The 26477-nt window shown below is 25.1% G+C and overlaps 1 protein-coding gene across 1 annotated transcript in view; it reads right to left on the reverse strand.

Moving 5' to 3' along the window:
• The window catches only part of LOC107162624 (DNA-directed RNA polymerases I, II, and III subunit Rpb8), a 59040-nt gene that overhangs the window by 30613 nt on the left and 1950 nt on the right, over window positions 1-26477 (reverse strand). The window lies entirely within an intron of this gene.

Genomic DNA, 26477 nt, shown 5'->3' on the forward strand with positions numbered 1-26477 from the left:
AGGCATGTACATAAATACATAATAAATGTATGTTTTGGATACGAATATTTAATGATCCCCCAAGTGTCGGCAACAGTTTGGACTTTCCGTCGGGAATAGATCGTTTTTAAATTTCTCCGTGATAACCAACGCACGACCCCTAGCCAACATCATAATATTAATTTACCGTTATTGATTTATCAAGGTCATATTCAGTGACGTTTAATGAGTGGTAATAAGAATAAAACGCAATAGTATATGCTTGGGCAATATTTAGCAACAGTATGAGAACATTTATTTTCGCATATTATTAATGTGCTACGGTACTATAAATATATACTAACCTAACCTTGAAAATTTGTTAAAAACTGTATTGCAGTTATTGGGACGTTTTATTGTGATGTAACCCGCGAGGCTCAAACCCAAAATAGTGTCCATCTTGAAATCCATTTATTAAGTCTCGATTACATCGTATAAACGGTATAACGCATTTCCGCGTGAAGTTGTTTACAATTCCAGAATATATTAAACTTATTGTGCATGCAATAGTCGTATAGAGAAATGGTAAATAAATAATTCATAAATAAATCCTATGCGTATATAAATCGACAAAATAATACATATTTTTGTACAAATATATTTTAATATCATACGAGTTCGATGTTAAGATTATGAATACTAAATACCAAAATCTGTTTAATCGCGATTCAGTCAATAGCGTTTAATTGGACGACGATGACGCACTTTGCACGGTTACAAGCTATAGTAGCGTGGGAGTGAGGGGAAAGAAAGAAAGGAAAAAACGCACATTGCCAAATGAATCTGTTTAGAAATAATGTGTGCGAGACGAAAGTCGTGGTTTTATAATAAATAATTATCATTAAAATATTGTACACACAAGCAACTGAACCGGAAAATAATAATTACCGTACCTAATATCATTATTATACTCCATTTATGGTAAACCACAACACCACGTCGTCGTTTTCGCGTGGCTTTAAAATCTATAAATGCGCTTAAAAATTAATTTTTAAACGAAAGACGGTAAATTCACCACCTACCTACAACTGCAGATATCGTATAATATGCACAGTGTATAAAGTGTACCTACATTGTATAGGTACCAATTTCATTATTTGTATTCATTGATTGTTATTACACGACAAGCTATTACCGAATGTATGACGAATAATTATTTAGATTGTTTGGATATGGCCTACGATATAGGCAATACTACCTACATAATATAATAATATTGATAATATTATGTTTTTTTATATTATAATTATTTTTAATTTCATTATTGAGATTTAAACATAATTTTATTTTATCTCAATATCATAATTATTGTAATAATAATAAAAGATAATAATAATTCGCCGCACTGTGATAACGCGACAACTGCCCGTAAACAACGGTAAATTTCAGCTCTTACTATATTATTATAGTATAATATAACACTCGTACCACATATAGCGTACATCATTGTGTATACACAGGTGTGGCTAATGTATGTATAGTAAATTAATTTGGTAAAAGAATTGTCAAAACAAAATGGCTGACAAACTGGTAAAAAAAATCATTATTTTTGAACAATTATTATTTTGTATACAATATCATTGATGCATAATAATTATTATGGAATACATGTAAATTATCAGAATATGTTACCGTCGTTAATATGATTAACGTTTATACATATCGAAATAATTTTAAAACCCATATCCATAAGTATTTAATATTTATAATTTATACACTCGTATGTTATACAGAGTTAACATATCAAGTGAAACAACTAACTGTTCAATATACGAAAAGAACTTTTACATACCTATTCAAATCCAAGAAAATATTTAATAAATCTGGAGCTTTTTAAAATTCTTTAATTAATTATGGATTCGTCGTGATAATTCAAATTTTCAACAATAACTCCAATGTACGCATATAACATAGGTTTGCTATTCCAATACATATTATTCTTATAAAGATAAACATTTTGTTCGAATACGTCAAAATCAGGTTGTTAAAATATAAATAATAAGTAGGTACACTTATAAATTATTATTTATTTATTGTCCAACGTTTTATGTATACGTGGAAATTTAACATCTGTCAACGAATTTAAGTATTTTAATATACAATTACATCACACGAATAATTGTAGAAAAATATTTAAAAAGCCCTGACATAAAAATATATAAACGCATTTCAGTTTTATATACATGTATATATGTTTACATTTAAAAAACATTGGTTTCCTTAAACAAATATCTATAAAATGAAAAATAATTTTGTATTAAAAACATAATTAAATTTTGAACTTGTGCGGTTTTCAAACAAATTTGACGATTAAAAGAAAATGTCATCTATAACGTCATATACAAATGAATAAAAAAGTATAAAAATATATAATGGCTAGGTAATGAACATTTTCCCGCAACCAGAAATTGGAATTAATCTGAGTGAAATACATTTTTAAGTATGCATCTAAAATATATATTAGATAGCTGTCAACTATAGGAATGTATCCACAATACAGAGGGCTATTTCTAATAAATGTTTTGTTATATAATAATACAATATCTGCATAATAAATTTCACGGTCACCATCATGGCAGATTTGTAAAATAATTATTATTTATTAAAATTTTTTAAAAAAATCATATATAGTACAGGTACATTATATTTACCTATTATCCTTCAATCACAGATCGGTAATATTCAGCGAAAAATTAAACTTTACAAATAATGAATAATAATTGAATAAAAAATGATTCAATGGCAAACATTTATAATCTAATAGAAAAACATTTTCTAAATTAAATCTGTATAATCACAATAAATTATTAAAAAGTAAATGTGTGTACAAAATATGTAATGTTAATTGTCTTAGTTGTCGAAGCAGAAATTTCAAAATCGATAATAAAAAAAAAATTAATTATTAATTATTAAAAATATTCTCATACAATATCTAATAGGTTATGTCAATACCATATTATAACTGATCAAATTCAATATTTTTAACCTATATCTACCTATTTATAAATATAATAATACGTTTGAACCATGATTAATTAACCAAACATCTAGACAACACAAAAGAAAGTCTAAAAGACTAAATTTTAAAACCACCGCTACGTTAAAAGGTGCCAGGAGGTATTATTTTTATGTTTTTTATATTTATAACTGTTATAGTTAATATAAAACAACGGAACTTGTACTACTAGTAATATTAATATTATATAAATATAATTTTATCATTATACTATACATATAAAATATAAGCCGATATTACTAAGCAAATTAAGCTGTAATTTGCAAGAAAAAATATATTCCTAGATCCGCTCTGCAGAATTAAAAATAATAAATATTTTGATAAGAAAACCTACGTACAAATGCCGACGAATAATATTTCGTCACCGCCGGTGAATGCAGTACATAAATAAGTAGGTACTTATTATGTATTAACAAAATGTTAAAACATTTATAAAATACGCATTACGCAATTAAAAGTTGGCAGGAATAAAGTTTAACTATAAAATGTGAATAAAAAAATCTGTACCTTTACCTATTATTATATTGGGCACACAATAATTTATTTAATTTTTTACAGTAAATATGAAACTATAAACATTATTAATTAATCATATAAATTAAATTATTAAATCTTAATATTTATTATTTTATTTTCATGACACATTTCTAAGAAGCGATGTATAGAGTTCATAAATTATTAAATAAACAATCATGGACAAGATACCAAAAAAAAAAACTGGGTGTGGCCAATAATTTTGTTTTGCACAAACAAGCCACGAATTGAATGTTAACCTTGAATTCGCAAAATGATTTTATAGTAAATACCTAGCTATCAGTTATTCTATTTTATAATTTTGAACCCTTGTGAAGACGCAATTAATAGTTTAAAATTTTAAAATAAGAATATGTATGATTAAATTTTTTTCACATTCAAATTTAAATTGTATTAAAATCCAAAATTAAACAAATTTTGGCTAACAAAAATTATACAAGGATAATAATATCATAATAGTTCGTGAAATTCATACAATATATGCTTTATCTATTGACATGTCTAAACAATAAAAAAAAAGCGATTAAATTTTTTAATGTAATTAGAATAACACATGTCATTTTTAAGTCAAGTTCAAAATAAAAATTGTAAGACATTTAAAAATGCTTTATGTAGAGTCCAAATACGGTTTTAAAAACAGAAATATATTTACAAGTCTATATAATTTTTAAATAAATGTTATGAACATTATCTCAGGTTTATAAGATTATTAATAGTTGTTTAATAATGAAAAAAGTTTTCCTCCCCAGCGGGAATCGAATACGGGTCCCCGCATTTCTGCAATGAGTTTTTGGTTGTTTTTAAAAATGTTCAAGTAAATTACTAGCTACCTAACTAACCCTACTAACTATCCTAAGTATCAACTCAAGCCGTGGTATATAAATAAATAATAAACTAAACCAAAAAAGAAAAAGAAGTAAAAATATGTAACTGTAAAATTAACAGATAATACTGTTCTCTCAACACATATCAAAAACGCATTTTAATACTAATTGTTAATGAATCAAAAGTGACATGTAACTTTTCAGTTCCCCTAAAAAAAATTATATTAAATGAACATAGTTTTAATTTAATTTATAAAAAACCTCTAATATTTATTATTATATCCGTGTTATTATTCATAATTTATAAGACACAAACAAAAATTTGTAGAAAAGTATCATAACTTGGTATACCTATTACCTATAAACAACTATTATAGTTAGTAGACACACTATAATATAACACTTGATTTGTGTGTAACAATATCAACTCTAAAACTTAATAATACAATTGTAAATAAAACGCATAAAGTAACAGATGTTTATTTTTTTGTAGAAACATTCGACTATAGGTTAGGTACTAGGTACCTACTGAGGGCAATAAACAAATAATTTCTTACAAAAACACATCTTAATGACTTAATAAAATAATGAACAAGTTCATCCAGTCGCATATAATTGTTAGGACCATTTTTACATGTTATCGAAAATTATTGATTATTGATTATCTTTGTACAACTAGGTGCTATATCATATGCTACTATATAATGTATAATATGACGAACTATGCGTATAATTATTTTATGTGTAGAACAGCGAATTCTAATTATTTAGAACAGACAATAACAATATTTAGTTCAATCCGTATGATAACTATAGTATATGACATTATATACATATATATATATATATATTAATTGGTGCTATATTTATATTTAATGCACATAATTGTGCTTGTATTTGTAAATGGCCTTCCTATTGTTTTTATAGGACAAATTGAGCGCATTTTAATTAAATTAACATATTAATATGAAAATTATTACAGAGGTTATTAAAATATATATATTTTTTTTTTTTTTATTGAATAATATTACCTGTAGATACTTTTACGGCGGTTCGTCATGGCGTATGGTCGAAAATGCCAAAATCTGATTAGTAGATAATAAAAAATATCAAAATCAAGAAAAAATCAAGTGAAAATTGTTTAAGCAAAAGAAGTTGCTAGAGAAGACTTGCCGTTGCTCATTGACACTTGTGGCCTTGCTGAATGAGACTTCGATCCAGAGAGCTGGTACGCGCCTAGCTATTGTGGGCGGCGCTCGAATTCATTGACGTCAAACCGCTAACACCGCCCAACGAACCCCCTATGACCCATCAGGGTAACATTTCTCCCACAGTCACTTGTGCTCGCCCAGAATAAACATATATATACACTCGCACAATCAAGTATATAAATTGTAAGACCTAAGTGGTGTATGTGAGTAATTTGGTTTAGCGCAAGTGATATAAAAAGGCTTAGGCAGTAGCACATATTATATATATACTAACATTAGTAATAAAAACTAGGATTAAATCATTATTATTTCCGGAGAAGCCCTAACTGAGTTCTAATTGCGTATTTTTCAAATAAAATGTTTACCAAGGGAAACGAGCATTATTTAGGTGTTTCATTCGGTTTGTTGGTATCGTTGAGTTGCTATAGTTATACATCATGTAATATAATATTTTCCTTTAATACCAGGCGACAGAGTTATGACCATTGGCCACTAACCAATAACCATAGTGAGTAATTATTATAAAAACGAAACAATAAAAATTAATAAACAAGTGCAAATGTTGAAATAACACCTCCAAGACTATTGAACAAGAAATTTTAACCTTTTCGAAAAAGAATTCAAAATGTTTTGTTGTATTATCAATTAGCATTTGTGTGCAATGGCTACAAAATACACAATGTTATTTGATAAGGAAAAATGTACGGTTTGATTTCTTTAAAATGTATTTAACTATTAACTTTTTTAATGCTTGTAGTAGGCATTTATACAATAATAATTAATATTCCAATTTTAGGTAATCTCTTAGTTAAAACTTCAAATAAATTCTAATATCACCAAAATTTTAAATAATAAATCAATAGATTACGCATGTAAAGAAGTAATTTAAAATGATGTAACAATGGACTGTCCTCTTTTCATTGCTCATAGACCGTATTACTGAACATATTTACAGATTTTGAAATAATTATTAATATATTCAAAATGTAAATAACTATACCTAACCTATATAAAATAATTAAGAACTAAAATTTATATCATATTAGTATGGATATAGTAATTTAAGGAAGGATGATGGTAATGACGTATACCTAACTATATGTATACACAGTTAATTTATTAATTTGTCACTAGTTTTGACATAATAACGAAAAACTGTCAAATAATAGCAATGAAATGTAAACAAAAGTATAGGGTTATTTTTTTATTCATTGATACATATATTATATTGCTCTTAAAGATACTTAAACTATTCAACCTCTGTATCAATTTTTTAATTATATAATATATACTATAATCATAACATAATATCTAGGTTACGGCGTTAAATTATTTTATAAAATAACTAATTATCACTATGCAAATAACCACTTCATTAAAATGATAAATTATCAACTGAATGTGATAGGCATATATTTAAAGTTTTATTTGGTTAGTTATCATCCCGGTATTTTTTATATTCTTTAATATTTTGAAGTTCAGAATCTTTCTCCCTAATAAATTTTTATTTTTCAATACCTACCGATATATGTATATGCATAACACGCAATACCAACTGAAACATCCAATAAATACTGAAACGTATATGATCAGATATAAGATTTATTTTAATAATAAAAAAATACCACATTTACATAATGTATATAATATAGACTATCAAGTAAACATAATATGTAAAGTAGTATTACGCTGCTTAGTAAAAGTTAACTTAGCAAAGTTAAAATATAGTTATACAAATCGGTTACTAAGTATTTTCGTCATCAAAACTAAAAAAAAATAGTTACATTTTTATAACCAAAAATAAGAACGACAAAAAATTTTTTTAAGTGAAATTAACTTAAAAATAAATAAATACTTGTATGATTATTTAAACTATTATGTTAATCATTAATCAGTACCTACCTAATCTAGTTATTCGAAATTGTATACAACAAATGTTGAATTAATCAAATTAGATTAGGAGGTAACAGTTAAATAATATGTTATTAAAACTTGACATTTATGATTAAATTATAAAATATATATAAAGTATAGAAGATGGAATTTGAAGAACCTAACAAAAGTATAGGATTTTTTTTACCAACTACTAAGAAAAATAATACAATATATGTATTATTTATATAATAATATATATTTAAATTGTATTAATATTAGTTTTAATGAAAATATTCTATATAAAATCTAATAAAGAATTATTTTGTGTAATTTTATATAATTATAGTCTTTATTAATTACGAAACGAAAGTAGGTAAGTCTGCAGTATAGATGGGGCAATATTTTGCAATCCCTGTTCCTATTCCTCTTCTCACATGAAGGGATGAAAGTTTTTTCAGTTTAGAAGAGGAAATGAGATAGCGTTCGAGGTAGAGGGGCTATGACGTAAACAGAATGAAACTAGCGGGTGAAGTAAAAAGGAGGGGACTCGGGCGATCTTTGACATTTAAAACGAACGGAGTGGAAGAGATCGATAGCTCCAGCCCACGACCCGCTAGTTCTCTGTATAATAATAATGATGGTGAACCTAAACTGATTTAACTACATTTGTAAAAAATTACGTATTTAATTTAGTAAAAACTACATTGTTTTAATAATGTAACATTATATATTAAAATACATGCACTAAAATAATCCTATGTGGTAAAAATTAAAACAACGAATTATTATTTATAATATAAAAAGATTAAAGTAGTAATTCAAGATTCATACAGTTGTTAACTATATCAATAGTTTTATATATTATGCCTACAAATTGTTATAAATATAATTACATTTTTACTACCTACTGTTGAATATTTTTTATGATATTATTATCATATTTGCGAGTTATTTTAGTAATTTTGTTTAAGATGGGAACAAAGTAAATTTAATTATAAATAATTAATTTTATATAGTCTAAAACCAAGAAATTAAAATTTTCGTTGAATTATCTCAAAATGATTTTATATTTAATTAATTAAAGTTGTTCCACAAGAAAAATATATAGGTATAAAATTAAAACTTTTATTTAACAACTAATATTCCATAGTTAGGAGAACATAAATTTGTATTTTAAATTTTAAATATCTACAGTTTTAGTTAATTTGATGTTAAATAAAAATTAATTAAAAAGTATGAAGGCCTATTTATTAATAAAAAAATTTCAACTATTACATTATTATGATTTTAAATCCTTAAAACCCATATTATGTATAATATTTTAATGTAACTGTTTATTTATGAAATATAACCTTACTTAACTTTTAAATTTATTTCTGAAGTAGTAGTACCTACCAGTCCTACCATAAATAATTTTCAGTGTATCATAATCAGTGTTTAAATGTTTAATACAGGTACATTAGTGATTAGTGGCTAGCTGTATAAGAAACATATTCTATTTCAATAATGACTACATGAAATAAATGCGAAGACATATAAAATAAACTAAACATCTATATTATATTAAAAATATAAAGACATCTACTTATTATCATGTATTGTTTACAAATTACAACAAATATAATTTAATATTTATTCATTTAAAATATAAAATAATTATTTATTTATTTTAAAATATTCAAGAACACTTTGATTGTGATCAAATTGCGATCATCTTTGTTTGATAAATTTAGTATTTTAGTATCATAAAGTTTAGCAAGTAATAAACTAAAAAACATAATTTCAATGGAACAAAGACTGTTTATTGAATCATTGAATTCATAACGGTCAATTCAACAATAATTAAAAATGTATTTTGAACTACACACATTTTTACTGATAATATTAACAAAATAGCATTAATTAATAATTGTACATTATTATTAAATACTTATTAACAACCAAGTTGGACATAAAATTAAGTGAATTGAGTCATCATCACGTTTTGTTGCGACAAAAAAGGAGTTTCGCCACGTTGCGAAGGTCATCTATTCTTAAGTTTTTAAACTTTTGACAATCATTAATCAAATGTTTTCAATTTTAAAATTAACTATATCATATACATTTGTAGGTAATAGATTTATATTTAAAAAAGAGTGGCTAATGTACTATTGTTGAAATATTTTAAATTGCAAGGTTGCCGAAAACTGGAAGGTCATTCTCATTTTGAATCAGTAAATTACCTATATAAAATATCTCCGTATAGATATAATTATTATGATATAAATCGTGTTTGGTAAAAAATTAATAATATGCGTATACATAGAAGAACAATAACAATGATAAAATGTAGCCGCAAGGTCTTTAACGGTTTTGTATAGGCGCGAATTGAATATGTACATACAATTTTGACAGTATTCCTTGTTAAATTTAATACAATATAGTGCTACGACTACTTACGAGTATATCTTAGACTAATGCATAGTCTACTTTTACCTTTCTATATAACGGTTGTTTATTTCAAACAAAATGTAACAAAAATAAGATATTTTTTGTGTAGCATAAAAGAATAACCTACTTATATAAAAAGTTAATTTAGTAAAAAAAACAGTTTAATTTGATAGAAAAATAAGTTTATTTTAAAATTAATTAACGTTGGTTAAAATGAAAGTAATTTACTGTATTATCGCAATAAATTTAAATTCATATAAGTACACTTATAAATTGACTAATAATATATATTATGCAAACCTTGTGTAATATGTCCCTGTATTCAGTAAATTGTTTGCTGTCGAATTGTAGGGTATTTCGAAAATCATTTTCAAGCTTAAATAAAATGCCGGCAGAATTGATAAAGATAATATACATTTATGTATACACTAAAGAAAAAAAGAATCAGCTGTCGATCAGCTCGCAACGACAAAACAAGTACGACTGCGCGTTCATATTTCCAAGGTCCCAAGGTCCGTCCTAGATTGCCAAAAAACTTCAATACCTCTCTCTCTCACGCTCTCACTTTAGACGTACACTGCATAACCCGTTCGTATTTTCATGTGGTGGGGCAATGGAGTTGATTGTTTGTCAGCCGCATATGGTTATAACTTATTATAGTACCTACCTACATATAGAGAATCTGTCCAGTTTTTTGCGATGGAAAACAAAAAGCTCACCCCCCCCCCCCCATATGTACTTAAGCACCCGCTGAGTGTAGTGTCCGTTAAACAACTTGGATCATACTTTCTATATGACATAGAGTTCAATTGCCCGAAGAATGCGAGTACCGATATGACACTGATGGATATTATTGAATTTTAAACTATTCTCATAAAATATTACAAAAATTGTCAAAACTAATAAATTATTCACCAGCGGTGATGTGATTATAATATTCAAAAACCATTGTGAAAGTCCAGAATCATTTTTTTTCTTTAGGAAGATAATTTAAAATAATTTACTAAATTATATAAAGGTAGGTATAATTAAAAAAGAAAAATACACATCTCTTATACAAGAATAGTTTCAACGACCTAAAAGATATTAAGACTTTAGAACTTAGTTATTTATGTACTACTAAATGAAATCGAAAATAAAGAGCCTGCCTAAAGAAACTAGATATTTTGAATCAATATAGTAAAGATAGTGATAGAAAAGAAAGCCTACAATGAAAAATAACGGCGACGTTTAGGCTATTAAGTGAAAATTGAAAAGGAAAATTATTGATGTGCACTGGTAAATATGTTGTATGTTTAAGTCATTAAGTTATATAGGTATACATATTATTTAAGATTTATGTTAAAATAAAAATTAATTTTTGTTTTAAAACGTTTGTTATTCATAAGTTAAATATTATATAAGTAGGTGATTTTGTAATCTTTCATGTAATGTATTGTTACTATTAGTTATAAATTTCTATTCGATTGCAGAATATAAACTTATAGTTTCGCATACAATGTATATGCACATATAATATTGTATGACTATAATAACCTATATGATAAACTACCCCTAAGATTATAGGTGTTCCATATAATTATTTTTTAGATCCAAAATCAGTACCTATACTATACTAAACTTGCAGTGTGAGATTTTAGCCCACAAGTTTACACGACTATACATACTTTTCAAAAATACTGACAAGTAAACATTAAGACATTGTCTTATCAGCATTTAACTTCAGTACACGCTCTTTACACTATGGATAAAAGATGTTCTTATTTTAATAAACACATACATATATAAGCACCTACCCTGATGACGTAATATAATTATTTAATGATGGGTTATAAATAGCAATTTAAAAAAAAATGTATAGACACCTAAAAGTATACCTGGTACCTAACTATATTTTTCTAGTAAAATTTTCTTTTTTTAAATGTTAGCACGTTTTCAATTTTGTATTTCGATGTATTAAACAAGATGGACTATACATTATATATAGACAAGGCGATTCACCAAGAATAATTCCTTAAATAATTTAATTAAATCTAACCTACAGGAAAAAAGATTGAATCTTTCCTCCGACCTAGAAAAAAGTTCTACAACCATTTATCAGCCACAATGAAAAGTATATAAACATTAATCGGTAACACGTGAAAGTGTGATTATCATGGGTAGTGCATTACAGTCGTAGTGGTTATTAAATCGAAAATCGAAAAGACGACAAAATTACAACAGTTAATAATAAAAATAATAGCTAAATATATTTACGATTTGAGAACTTTATTCAAACCGACTATAATATACCAAACATAGTAATTATTACAATGATATCTAAAAAATTGTATTATATTGTATACAGTAAATATTAAATATCGTTGGCTCACGAAAAAAAAAAATTAAAAAGAACAAATAAAATCTTAGTACATAAAAGTAATATGACATACATTATTGTAAGATAGATATAACGACTATATACAAATTATATAAAGGTACACGGTATTATAGTTTAAGGCTACACGATTGCAGCCATATTATAATGAAACTAGTGGAACTCTTTAACGATCCGCGGGCTCGATTATTAGAGATAATATTGTTTTGGCACATGTACGTCCTTGGCGTAGTTAGACCGTATTGCCGAAAATGTTATACGAAGGGGGCCCACGGGTGCCCCATTGTTATTGCAGTGCGATACATACACAGATGTGCCAAGGACAAGCGTCGGTTGCTAAAAACCCGTGCCCAACCACCTAATTCGGGCCCCATTTCGTCACATCACCGCCGCCGTAATATGTGACAGCGCAACGAATTTTCTATATATATATCATCCAAATGATTATTGCAATCTACATAATATGTAGGCGTAATGTTTTTATGTCTTAAATATCTATAAACGTGCGTCGAGTTGGTAAGCACATATAGCTTTAAGCAACTTAACATCTAACACAAGTCCTCGCGCCGTCTGATCTCTGTTACTCAGTTCCTACCACCACGTCAAAGTCTCATCGGTTTTTTTTATTGAATTAAGTTTTACTACTTGAATGTATTTTTGATAATTCCCTTTTTAATTTAAAAATGTAAATTTTTACGTTCATTCATAGACGTGTAGCTACTGATAACTTCTTATGATAAGTGCCTACTTTATTCTCTACTCTATTTTAATATTAGTAAGGATCACCTGATACAGTGATATGTGTAATTAAAACTTAAAAGTTGTTCAACATTTAACCTAATGGCTTCTGAAAATTATATTTTTTACTTATATACAAGACAAATATATTAATTTTTAAGGTATTTTAATTTTAATATAAGTTATGAGTATGTAAAATATTACTATTAAAAATGCTCATACACCATACAAAAATTGGAACATTTTTAAATTTTAAATTTTGAGCGGTGTGAGGAATGTATATTGATTTTACCATGATGTGTTTTTTTTTGTGTCAGTCATCACTTTTTGGGGCTGTAAAAATGTTTCAATTTTCGACTTCAGTGCCTTGTTAGATCAGAAAGTGTATCTGGTTAGTACTTTGGAGGGTCAAAAGTAAAAAATTCTCAATATTTTTCTAAATAATCGTGACAAACAAACTAAAAATTAAAGGAAAAACGGGAAATGTTACGTACAATCAGTTTTCGACAAAATCGATTTTGGTTTTTGATGTAACTTTAAAACAAATGACCATAGATTCACCAAATGTTTATTTAAGTATATTCTATGCACCATGCAATTTTCAAAAAAAATTCAACTTAAGTTAAAATATTTAAAGGCATATGCAGTTTTCGATAATTAATAGTTTTTTTTTTAAATTAATATCGATAAAAATTTATTTGTTGGGTAGAAAAGTTTGAAAACTTAATACAAGGGTCCTAACATATTTTTACAATAGCAATTGAAATATAAAAGAAATATATAGTCATAATTTTTTTTCCATGCATTCAAAGTTTGAATTTTGACAACATACGTAAAAATCTGTAAAATTCGCTTGTTATTTTAAGCTAGAAATTCATAAAAAATTTACTTTTTAAATCTAAGATTTGAAAATAATTAATTATCTATAATATATCCTAGACAGATAAACCGCCTCCGCGAATAGTTTTTCGTATACAATGATATAACATCATTGGATTCAAATTTAATTCTATCCATTATAGTAACCCACTTGTAACCTACTGTACAGCAGAGCGACATCCATGACTTACACGCTTTTTTTATTTTCAAAGTAAATAATGAAAAAAAATTCATATAATAACTGATAATAATCTTAACTAAGTTATTGATAATAGGATAATTCACTCTAATATTTAAGCTAATAACACAATATTGGTTCTGCTGAATGCAAATTTTTGTCACGCGTGGTATACGCAGAGGAAGAAAACAAATAGTGCGCTGAAATTATCTTATGTAATTCGTCTCATTGAAACCAATATAATATGAAGTTTAACATTAAAGATATGATCATATTCGTATCATAGCCTTGAATGAATCATATTTCTATTTGAAGAACAGTAAAAAATTCAAATATTAATTTATATATTTTTATTTGTATATAATTTTGTTTTTTGTTTTACTTTACAATCATTTTAATTTTGATTTTTTATGCAACCAGATTAATATTGAAACTAATAATACAATTAATATTGTAAAAATAAAATTTAGAAAAATATTTACAACTGAAAAAAACAAACAATTTTATTTGAATAATAATATTAAATGCGAGAATATGGATCATAAAAGTAAAAATTCAAATATTATTACAATTTAACCTATCAATACAATTTTTTTTTTAATAATTAGGCAATGTTAATTAATGTTTAAATAAAAATCAAAAAAACTGAACCAGACCTATACAAATAAAGATTGTGCCTACACGACTACACCAACTAATTAACATCAAAAATTAAATGCTCAATGCTACTATTATAATAGTACAATATACAAAATATAAATCAATGATAAGATATTTTTTAACATGTCATAATATGCTGTCAAGTGAGGGCCACATCTTCAACCAAAATTAAAAAAAGCGGGTAAGTGGATGTCGCTTTGCTGTACATTAGGTGGTGGGGTGGACCTCTGACTAGGGTAGGTTAGATTTGAATGCAATGATAGGTATCATTGTATACGAAAAACGATTCTGAACGGAGATGATTTGTCAGTCTAGGATATATTATATTTAAATATTGTCATAAATTCTATTTTGAAACAAATATTTTATTTTTCAATAAAGACGCATTTTGCATAAGGCATGGTTAATCAATTTTTCCAAAAACATTGCATGTAGTTATCACAATAAATTTGTATTCAATGATAAATCTTTTCAAATGAAGAACGATTCTGATTTCTGATGTGAATAAGTTTGTGGTATAAAATATAAATACATACTTTATAATTATCCATTTTTTTTTTAAGTTAAATTGTTTTCAGAAATAATATACGTAAGTAATCCTAACACCAACAAATTTCAAATTTTTACCATTATTCAATTTTTAAACTACTTCAAATTAAAAGCGTTAATATTTTGTTTATCCAATTTCGTAAATTTTTAACACTTTTAAGCAAAATTTTGGTTTTTTTTTAAATTGGTAAATAGGGAAACAACATAATATTCGAAACTTTTTGAAATAATAGATCCAATTCTTTGGTAGAAACCACTCAATATTGAAAATTATAGTATTTTTACAGATTCATTTAGTTACAGAGGTTAAAGTGGGGAAAAATTCCAGAGGGGACTGATGTCTCCATAAAGTTTTAAGCGTTCCATATATAATTTTAGGTATAATGTCTAATGTATAAAATCCTAATTTGTTAAAGGGGACGATTTTTAACCGCCGTCAGAGGTAAGGGGACTGAGTCCTCCTGCGTCCCCCTCCACTTTAACCCCTGCCTATAACCAATAACGAACATGAAAAATGCATATAGTAGAACCAATACATTATTTCACTCATAATTTATAACATTCAATTTTATTTATATAAATAATATAGTTAAAATATACACATTAATTATGTAAATAAATGTCAGCAGAATTATTCGTTGACTACTTATTTGGTAAGATTTTATTCTTTTTGACGAAATAGTAATTCCGTGAAGGTCTATTTAAGCAAGCATCTAGAAACGGGTGGGGTGGAGCGACGTAGTGAATTAAATATATGTATATATGTATTAATGTTTTACATAATTTATGTACCTATATTAAATGACAAATTAAAAATCTATTATTTCTACCCAACTAATACTGTTACCAAATAATAGTACCTATAAGTATAATAGTCATATGAATAAAATAAGAATACTATATATTCCTACTAACAAAACTGTGATAAGCTGAAAAATTGTTTATTTGACATTATTTGATCATCATGTTGTACGTTAGCCTATCAAAAATGAGTTCAACAATTATATTTTTCATTATTTTTTATTATACATCAGAATTGTTTTATCTTAAATTTAGCGCAAAGATGGAAAAACATGATTCGTGTGTGTGTATATATATATATATATATAAACTTTAGTTTAGACTGTTTAGACCAGTAGTTGCCTATATAATTATAATACGTACGAGCCCTTTTTTATAAAATAAAATAGATGAATACAAGTTAGATGTAGCAAAGTAATGATAAAATTAAAATTAATATTTTAATATTGTTAAAATAAGAACACTATGACAAAAATACAAACTATAAGCCTTTTAGTTTACCCATAAAGATTATCTTTATCAAAATGTTATTATTATTAGATTATCTATATAAAATAAGAGTTTAGCTATTATTTTAAATATACACCTCACAAAAATATGATTAAGTGTAGGTACATAGAGTACACAGTGGAAGCATTGGAAGCAATCAACTAAGTGCATTGATCTTAAAATTGTACATATGAAAAGATGAAAGGCATAACACAATGCTACAAGCCAACAATATTCAAGGATGTCTATGATCATCTAATATAATAACTTATTATAGATAGTTTTTTCTTATAATATGATTTTTTATCATTACGCGTTTCATTGTCAGGTGTACGCCACGAAAAATCCTCAGGGTTATTGGCTTGATTGGAGTAACACATAATTATAAACGCGCCAAGAAAACTATAATATGAACTAAGTTATTCTATGCGTAATTTTGCATTGTTTAAACAATAATGCATAGATTTTCTGTTGAGAAAGATAAAAGTTTTTTTGTTTAAAAATTTGCAAATGTCAAATAATTATACATAATAATATAAATTATTAAGAAAAAACTATTATAAATAATATTATATTATGTAAATGAAAACAAATTCCACAGTTTTAGTAAATATAATTTGTTTTAAGGCGTTATGTGATAAAATGTATAGTTAAAATTGGTTTTAACAAATAAATAAACAAGTACTGGCGCAAACTGATTTTTGTCATTATATAACATAAATCATGATTATATAGTAAATAATTCATGATTTTAATTTTTTATCTAAGAGTTATACTTTTTGTCAAATTGTTTGTGAGGTTTAGTAGTTAGTTTCAATAAGCTATTGCTAAATCTTCGCACGTATATTAGCCGCCGATTGCTTTGACTATTGTGTCATATATTTATTGTATTGTTAACAGTAATTTTCGAAACCCTATATTTGGGCAACACGGAATTTATATAGGTAGTAATAATACGAAATTAAGATTATGCAATATATCCAAAGGTTTTATATGTATGATATTATCTCCACGCTATTTTGCAATAGTCCACTAAACATAATATACAAACGAACGTAGAGATACACGTTAAATGAGAGAAAGGGGTAATTCGTTAACGATTGCTTTGACTCAGCACCCGAATTCCCTCTTAGTTTTTTAGATCTAAATAACATAGTTCGTGATGTACTCATATATTTTATTATTTAGTAATGGTATCGAAGGTCTCGAAAAAGCTTTCACTATAGTCTCATTGCCTAAATATAAATAGTATTATGTTTTACATAATTTGTCGACAATAAAATTTCCTAGTTCAGGTTTGATCATTCGTGCACAATATAAAAATACTAATATAAAATAGATTTAGTTTATAAGCAATTTATAAAATGATAAGTATTAGATACTTTAAAAAAATATAGTAAATAAAGTTTCATAGCTGATACAAAGTTCGAAAAAAATCTTTAAATGAATTTATTTAAAATTGTGATATTACAAAAAAATATATATATACAAGGGTGATTATTTTAAAAAGAAGTAGGTACATATTTTTTGAAAGTTTGAATATATTAAACAATCTCACATAAACGTTAATTATTTTAAAACATTGTTGAAAATTAATTTTAAGGAGTTATTTTACGCAATATATTAAGCATGTAACGTATGCATTTTATTTTAGTAACAACTAAATACCGTTAAAACGAGTAAAAATTGGATTAAGAATGTGACTTATACAATGTGATATTTATTTATGTGTACCTATAATTATGAAATATTAATAATTAAACATGGTACTATTAATATTGATAACAATCTGGTAAATAATATGAAATTGTTATTTACTTGTAATTTAAAGTTTTGTAACAATTCATCGTATGTTTAAAAAATATACAAGTATTATACCTATAACTATCTAAAAAATAGTGAACGGACAGACGCCTAATCGCAGCGTGATAATTTTATTCGGTGAGATAAGTAGAGGGGTATGAAAAAATAAATAACGGTTAAAGTTTTAAAATAAAAGTTAAAAAAATCATTTTTTTTATAGTTTCCTAATTTTTAAGTTTCGTGATAATTGCATACATTTTTAATTACATAATCTGAAGCAGAATATTTTTCTAAAAATTTTAATTTTAAACAACAATATTTCAAGTATAAACTAGTGAACTAACGTTTTTTTGAAAAATTTTTGATTTTATTTTAATCTTCAAACCCTCATTATTATGAATTTACGTTCACTTTTTTTTTAATTACATAAATATCAACTTAAAAGAGAACTTGAAATGATTTTTCAAATAATTAAACAATACAAATAATTATTTAACAGCAATAATTGGGTAAAAAATGTCTCATTTCTTTAAATAGCTTAAAAATATTCATAATAATTTGAAAATTATACTTATTATGTGTGGAAAATGGTTTTACAGACATTTCCCATCTCTCCCGAAATTCCAACTAGATTCGAAAATTTAAAATAATTGTATTGTCCCAAAAATTGATAAGAAATATAAAATATATATCACTGTAAACTCATAAATTATGAGTCGTAATATTACCATTACTCCACTCAAAATCGAAAATTTTAAGAAAATACTTTACAAAAAAATAAAAAACTAAACTAAAGTATAAAAGTATAATATTAAGCTAATACATTTCTGCTCAAAATCTAAAATTATTTCATTGTTTTCAAATCAATCGAAATAATAAATAGCTTTGGGTGCAGTGCCAATATTTCCATTACCTTTTTATGTGAAGACAAAATTAATAATATTAACACCTAATAATAATAAACTTACAAATTGATTAATTTCCTAAAGATTGTTTTACAATTTAAATAATTAATTATCATCAAAAAAAATAAGATATGTTAAAAAATGATATTCATTAAACATGGTGATTATATTTTCAAAAATATGTAATGTATTTACTGATTAAAAATAAAAGAATAGGTATGCAGGTTGATGTTTGATAAGTAATTATAACATCGCATTTTTAAAAAAAATCAAATTTTTAATATTTCCATCAATCATATTTTAGTTTTTATCAAATTTCAGTCATAATTTTACTTTTTTATGGTTGATTATTTTATTTTTAATATATTACGTAGATATTATATGCAATCTTTAAAATGTTAATGTACACTAATTGATAAAAAAATAGCGTTGTTTAGCAAAATGTACATACAATCATTATATCTATATTAGATAAATAAGAATTTAAAATAACCCTTTTAAAATTGTATTAAGGTTTTAACAATTTAGAAGACAATTATATTTAACTTAGGAATTAATAAACAACTAATGATGGGTTCTATATGCGATGCGTGTATACTTGTTATATTATAGTATACTAGTGGACAATGCAAACAAAATTCAGTTCGACCTCCAAAAAGCTAGCCGTTAGTAAATTGACAAAACATTTGAAAAAGCGACTTGGCAAATTGCCTCCTCTACGCTCGTGTGGCGGCCGACGTTTATCTACAGTTATGATTAATTATTATTGTTCGCAGATTGTTACCAATGTGATACCAAAGAAAGATTACAATGGTTTTGTGTTCCTTATTTTTTACAATAAATATAATAAGTAACACTCATTATTAACTTTATATAAATTAATATGTAAATTTGTTGACTGTTTAGCGACAACATTTTTTATTTATTACAATTAAAATGTTTTCGCATATAATAATGCATGCTATTACAAGTTTCAGATTACAATTTAAATATTATAATTAAATATATATTAACAAATAAAATGTTTAAAATTTATAAATTTACAATTTTTTTTTTATAATTGTGTAAATATTTAATTTGTAAACATTTAATTTTACTTCAAAATTTGTATTTATAAATACAAGTAACCATGTTATAAAAATAAAGATAATTTAAACTTCAATAAACTATGATAGCTATTTTAATATACCTATATGTAAATATTATTTTATCAAAACTATATCTACCTAATGTACCGCGTTTTATATTGGATTGATTATGTATAATATATGCTTTTATATCTCAAAATATTTCTTTACCATAAATAAATTCGCATCTATCACGTTCTAGTCATTAATCAAAATATTTTAAACGCAACATCCAACTTTAAATGCCAACCTGTGCAATGACAGGTGATGATTTGCATATTTTAAATCAGGTTTAAAATTAAATTGTGTTAATAGGTGTTACATCTTATTAAAAAAAATATTAAATTATATAAACGAAAAAATAAAACTCGAAATATATTAAATGTTACTCATACATCAACTATTTATTAATAATTAAATTTTAAAAGAAATAATACATTTTTTTAAATTTATATACATATATTTTTAATTATGATTAGAATATTTTTTCAGGCACTTTAAATAAAAAATTTGATGGTAGGAAAAAATAATTTTGTCAACATAATAAATTGAAAAAAGGTTTAAAAAATATAAAATAAATACCTATAAAAAGAGCATTAAAAAACCAAATTGATTTGAAACTTATATCATATCTAAAAAATGTTAACATAGTTAATATTTGGTGAAAACTTTAATGTCTAGCTGTTTTTTTGTTTTAAAATATACAAAAAATTAAAACTAAAAATAGCCACGTTAAATACTATACCTAATCATTAATCATGCATAGGTAAATGTTCCAGTTTTTCTGTTTTTCCCACCTAATTATTTTGAAAACCACTAAGAATTTTCTACTATTGATAATAATATAATCCCAACTAAAAACGATTTTCTACGTTAAATTTTGAAACATTTTGCTGTTCTAAAAAGTGAAGACTGACAAAAAAAAAAAAATAAAACTACCTAGTAAATTTGAAAACCCAATTATACATCGCCCCACTCAAAATCAAAAATACAATTTCAAACGAAAAACCTCTATTTAAAATCGAATACTTTTTTTTTAAATATAAAAACTGAAATTGAAAATTGTGATCATATTTTTTACTCCCGTAATTTTAATTAATATTATCCGGAATGTTTTCAAAAATAATGATTGTATTTTATTAAAATTGATTTGACAGGGCAAACGTTCAATGACGGCATCATATTTATTAAGCTTTCATGGTTAAATAAGTAAAATATTGATGATATATTGAAGAGTGTAAAGGTTGCGATAAAATGTGTAACCATAGTTTTTAGACTAATGTAGTTGAAAGCAAAGCAGTACACTCAATGTGTCTATTGTGGAGAGGAATTTGGAAGAAGACCTTGACCGTGCTTACACCCGGGCTCGGTGCTCTATCGATTTTCAAGGCGCCGAGCATGCGCCCCCGAGGGGGTTGATAGGATCGGGAAATTCACAAATGCCACGGACACACCCTTTGAACTTTTGACATTGGTAATGTGTTATATTTAAAATTAAATAAGTAAAATATATTAATTGTATACAATTATATAAACTTTTTTTTTATATATACATAAGTATTTAATAAATCAACATGTTTTAAAAATTATTTATTGATTAATAATTTTTCAAACACCTCGTTTCTGAGATAAAATCATATTACATTATAAGATAAAACATAGGTGAACATATATGAATTTGTTTAGATAAAAATAAAGGAAATCATTTTATTAAAAAATAGAGATCTAGTTTACCTCATCAATCAAAAAGGATATGTTGAATTTAATATAATTCTAAGCATAATTTATAATTATTTTTCTATTAGTTCTACAGTAGATTGAAATCGTAAAAAACTGTTATACCAATATGGCAGTATGTATAATATTGATATTTTATAATTGAGCAAAGAATGATTTATGAGTAGAACCCGGATTTAAATGCTCTTAAAAATGTCATTTACATTACAATTTGGAATTTTTTATTAAAATATATTTATTATGTATTATTGTATTAAAAAAAATAGTAAAAAATGGAAAAATTGACTTGATGCTGCTATGATGTTGATACACATATGATTTATTTATGATATATTTTTTAACTGTCGGTGTAACAATTCGACGATATAAATTAATGTTTGTGGTGTAACTAATAAAAAATTACCGTAGATACCTACATAAAATTTTCACATTTTGATTTATGTTGAATTATTTATAGGAATATGACATTTTTGATTTTTATTAGTTTTTTTAAAAATTAATGTCAATTATAATTTTTAGCTCTGCTGTCAAAAAACTTAAAAGTGGAATACAAGATTAATAAGTTTTTGTAAGTTTAAATTAAGTAGTGAACCGTTAAATTTTCAAGATATTTCAAATCTTTTAAAGTTATTTATAGACATTTGAAATTTTGGTTTTTTTTTTTATAAGTGCCAATAAAAGTGTATTCTTTTTGTAAAAAGCTTCAAAATTTAATACAAGGGTCCTAATATATTGTTATAATGGTAGGTATTTAAAAAATATTAAAAATACATGGCCACAGTTTTTTTTAATAAGTATTGAAAGTTCGAATTTTGGCAATACATGTAAAAATCACGAAAATTCACAATTTATTTTGACTTCACTTGTACATGTCGAATTATTTTTAAGTCTATGAGCCTCAAACACTTTGACTCTTTTTACTTTAAAACAAGATCTAATTAACTATTAGAAATCTCCCGAAATTTACGAACTTGGAAGTTTCAAGTATTGATTAAAAATGTCTAAATATTTTAATAAAATGCATTTTCAATTTATTAGTAACTTTTTTATGTGTGAGAAAAACTACTACATTTTGATTATTTAGTTCAAGCATTGAAAGAGAATGTCACACCCTGTCTCAGTCTAACAAAAATACATAGTAAGTAGGGCCCGGAACTTGATGATTTATAAAGATATTTAAAAAACTGCATAAAATGACGTAAACATTTAAAAATGACATAAAAAAATGATACTTATTAAAAATGTATATTTTACTGTACAAATTGATAAATATTGATTGATACGAAAATTACTAAAATTATTATATTATTACAATTATTTTTATTTTACTAAATAAAACTATACGTTAAAAAATACTAGGTACTTTTAGTAAAAATTTGTTTTTATCGAATTTCTTATTTTCGTGACCAAAAAAAGAAAAGATAATGAACGTTGATAATTGACAAGCTAATAAAAACTGCATGTGTAACTTTCAACAAGAAAAATACAAATATAGGTATTTTGATAAAAAAAAGTATAAAATGAATAAAATGCACCAAAAATACTAAAAAATGACCATAAAGCATAAAACTCTCTAAAAATTCAAAAAATGTAAAATAAAAATTGTACCATTAAATTCTATACTTCATCATTTAAATTTCTTTACAGACGAGTATTAAATGTGAGCATAAGAAAAAAGATACGAATGCATAAAGTCCGGCCCTTAATCATAAGTCATAACTAAAAAAATGATAACTATAAAGATAAGAACATTTTACTGTGCAACATCGTTATTTCAATCTTGAATAACTTTTTTAATGTTTGTGATATTAACAAAATAAAATCTATGTTGCACAGTAAAATTTTTTCTCATATTTTTAATTTTCGTTTTTTAATTATGACTAGTCTTCTCAGGTTCTTTCCCACGCAAAACAGTTATTGCTAGTTTGTACATTTGTATAAGACGGAGACAACATTATGTGAGTGTTAATAAGACTAAAAATAATAATTTTTTTTTATCAAGCCCAGTTTATTTTATTTTGTTAAATTAACAGACATATTAAGTCCAATTTTTCGGTTTTTCGGAATACCGTTTCAAACCGGTATTGAAATCAATACCGTAATACCGAAAATTATTTTCAATACCGTCAGCCCTATGCTAAACATTTGTTGTATACTTTCATTATATAATTTCAACTAACATAACTACTTGAACCACAGAATAGATTAAATTAAATTACTTTAATCTATTCTGAGCTTGAACTGTAACTACTACACATTTATTTAATAGATACCAACTGCTACCTTTATAGAGAATTTTTTCAAAACAATATTTATTATTTATATATTTTTTAAGTATACTTATTTTAAAATAAATTCATAGGCTTAGAATTGTATATTAATATTTAACATTATAATACAAGGCTTATCATTTATTATATACATGAATAAATAATCAATAGGTATATGAGTACCAAGTAAAATCCATTCCCTCTAGTAACCAATTGAAAAAAAACAAATTCTTAACTTTTATAATTAAAAGTGTGTAAATCTACCAGTTTTTCAAATATCATAAATTCATAATGTATGATCATATTCTTATTTATAACAATAATTAAAATATACTATTTTATACTACCTAAAGAGCAGCGTCATAGCCAGTTTTTTTTTTTTTTTTTTTTGGGGGGGGGGGGGTGAAGGCCTTTCATATTTTATTTCTAAGTCTAGGGTAATACCAGTAATACTGGATATAATAATTTTGATATTTCAAGGGGGCTGAAACCTTTAAGATCCTCCCTAGGTACGGTATTGCCAGAGAGTAAAACAAGATAAATACTTGATGTAAGTGATTATATTTCATATCTAGCTTTTTTTAATTTTTACCCAATTATAAACCTATACATAGTTTCACTCTAAATTGTTTTAGTAAACTGTAAATTTATACTATAGTGAATTAAGATGATTAATTGTCAATTTAAAAATGTCTGAAAATATAAACTCACTAAAAAATCAATTAAACTATGCATGGTAATACAATTTAAAATACTGTTTAATTTGAATATTTTTCAAGAGATTAGAGAGGTTGAATGAGTAGTGAATACTAAATAGTTTAAACATACAATTATCACTAAAAAACTGTTGACATTTGAAAGTATTTACTATTTATATAGATAATACTTTCTATTAGGTAATAATTAATAGAGTTATTTAATGTACAATGAAAACTTGGTGATATTTTATGTTTAAAACAAGTTGGTAAATTGATAATATTTAATATTATCATATGTATATTCATACATTTAGTAGATAATTTACTAACTATATTTTAATCTAATTTAAACTGTTCTATATTAAACGTGACTAATAGTTGGTAATTATATTAAAACATGAGTGTAAGATGTATAAAAATAAAATTAAAGAAAAAAATATTCATGATTCATCTTTAATTCTACATTTTACGTATTTAATACATTTATTAAACGATAAATTGTCTACTAGAAGAAATTAATTTTACACAAATTAACTTTTTATTTTTTGTTATTAATATTGAGTTACTTTATAAGAACTTCAGAATTGGCATAGCTTTACTTGTAAGCAGAGCACTAAAGAGGACTTATAGCACTTACAATTATTAAAATAAGCGCTTAAAAATATCATAACAACCACTCAAATAAGTATTTTAAAAACTAAAATAAAAGCAAAAATATTTAATAAAAAAAAAAAAGCGTACTCTGCTATACAGTTACAAGTGGGTTAATGTAATGGATGGAATTAAATTTGAATCCAATGATATTATATCATTATTCATTATATAGAAAAAACAATTCTGAGCGGAGACGGTTTATCTGTCTAGGATATATTATAGATTATTAAAAAATTTTAAATCTTAGATTTAAAAAGATAATTTTTTATGAATTTCTGGCTTAAAATAATAAGCGAAGTTTTGTGATTTTTACGTATGTTGTCAAAATTCAAACTTTGAATGAATGGGAAAAAAATTGTGACTATATTGTATATTTTTTTTTCAACTGTTATTGTAAAAATATGTTAGGAGCTTTGTATTAAATTTTCAAGCTTTTCTACCCGGCAAATAAATTTTTATCGATATTAATTTAAAAAAAACTATTAATGATCGAAAATTGCATATGCCTATAAATAGTTCAACTTAAGTCGAAATTTTTTGAAAATTGCATGGTGGATAGAATATACTTATATAAACATTTGGTGAATCTATGGTCATTTGTTTTAAAGTTACATCAATAACCAAAATCGATTTTGTCGATCATAGTCCATCGATCATGCGATGGAATATTTTTGTAAACTCAACAGAGATGCCACAGCCCGCGG

This window comes from Diuraphis noxia, unplaced genomic scaffold, assembly GCF_037042655.1.
Source record: "Diuraphis noxia isolate RWA-SAM2 unplaced genomic scaffold, SU_Dnox_SAM2 contig0009, whole genome shotgun sequence".
In the NCBI taxonomy this organism is placed as follows: domain Eukaryota; kingdom Metazoa; phylum Arthropoda; class Insecta; order Hemiptera; family Aphididae; genus Diuraphis; species Diuraphis noxia.